Consider the following 2,125-nt stretch of genomic DNA (forward strand, 5'->3'; position numbering starts at 1 on the left):
GTTCTTATTAATACTGAGGTTATTATTAAAGGTCCCAGCCACAACACTGACTGACCCATCAGCTGATGGACTGGAGTCATTAGAAATGATAGAGCCTGGACCCAATGGCTTTTTAATGGATACAATTATTAGTTTATAGATGGTTTCTAAATCTGTAATAAACCATTGTAATAAATTGGTTAAAGTTCTGTGCTTGACGTTTAATAAGTGTCAAATACTTAGCTTATATGGCAGCACTGGCAATAATAACAGTATTATGAGTTGGCACTACTCATACATTTGTGTGTGTCGGCCCTATTTGATATTTATTTTTTTAATCATCGTCACCATGTTACTACATGTTACTAGACAGGCTGGGAGATATCACCACCATGTTACTACATGTTACTAGACAGGCTGGGAGATATCATCACCATGTTACTACATGTTACTAGACAGGCTGGGAGATATCATCGTCACCATGTTACTACATGTTACTAGACAGGCTGGGAGATATCATCGTCACCATGTTACTACATGTTACTAGACAGGCTGGGAGATATCATCACCATGTTACTACATGTTACTAGACAGGCTGGGAGATATCATCACCATGTTACTACATGTTACTAGACAGGCTGGGAGATATCGACACCATGTTACTACATGTTACTAGACAGGCTGGGAGATATCATCACCATGTTACTACATGTTAATAGACAGGCTGGGAGATATCGACACCATGTTACTACATGTTACTAGACAGGCTGGGAGATATCATCACCATGTTACTACATGTTACTAGACAGGCTGGGAGATATCATCACCATGTTACTACATGTTACTAGACAGGCTGGGAGATATCGTCACCATGTTACTACATGTTGGTAGATATCATCACCATGTTACTACATGTTACTATGCAGGCTGGGAGATATCATCACCATGTTACTACATGTTACTAGGCAGGCTGGGAGATATCATCACCATGTTACTACATGTTACTAGACAGGCTGGGAGATATCATCACCATGTTACTACATGTTACTAGACAGGCTGGGAGATATCATCACCATGTTACTACATGTTACTATGAAGGCTGGGAGATATCATCACCATGTTACTACTACATGTTACTAGACAGGCTGGGAGCTATCATCACCATGTTACTACATGTTACTAGACAGGCTGGGAGATATCATCACCATGTTACTACATGTTACTAGACAGGCAGGGAGATATCGTCACCATGTTACTACATGTTGCTAGACAGGCTGGGAGATATCATCACCATGTTACTACATGTTACTAGACAGGCTGGGAGATATGAAGCCATGTTACTACATGTTACTAGGCAGGCTGGGAGATATCATCACCATGTTACTACATGTTACTAGGCAGGCTGGGAGATATCATCACCATGTTACTAGACAGGCTGGGAGATATCATCACCATGTTACTAGACAGGCTGGAAGATATCATCACCATGTTACTAGACAGGCTGGGAGATATCATCACCATGTTACTAGACAGGCTGGGAGATATGAAGCCATGTGCATTTACCTCCTAAAAGAAAAGGGGAAAAACATTTTGGTTTGGTTTTGGCACTCCCTTTCTCCCTCCCACCACAGCCAGCCAGCCAGTCAGCCAGTTAGTCAGTCAGTCAGTCAGTCAGTCAGTCAGTCAGTCCCAGACAGTCTCAGGCTCTCAGCGTATGTGTTTAAAAAAAATCATTACCGGAGGTGAGGAAACATGGCAGATGCTCAGCACTTTTGATTTAAGGCTACGTTACGTGAGGGAAACACATGTAAAATAGGCTTTTGGGGCATAAATTACAGCTCCTCCCTGGTGGATGGCTGGCTCTGTGTGAGTCAGATGTCATATGCATGAGTTATTGCCTTGAACCGCCTGACTTTGTGTGTGTGTGTGTGTGTTTACTCCTACTGTACTGTACGAAGGAGGACCCATGGCCAAATTGTGTGTGTGTTCCTACTGTACCAAGGCCTCCCTGTGTGCATGAGAGAGAGAGAGAGAGAGAGAGAGAGAGAGAGAGAGAGAGAGAGAGAGAGAGAGAGAGAGAGAGAGAGAGAGAGAGAGAGAGAGAGAGAGAGAGAGAGAGAGAGAGAGAGAGAGAGAGAGAGAGAGA

This window comes from Oncorhynchus kisutch, linkage group LG6 (assembly GCF_002021735.2).
Source record: "Oncorhynchus kisutch isolate 150728-3 linkage group LG6, Okis_V2, whole genome shotgun sequence".
In the NCBI taxonomy this organism is placed as follows: Eukaryota; Metazoa; Chordata; class Actinopteri; order Salmoniformes; family Salmonidae; genus Oncorhynchus; species Oncorhynchus kisutch.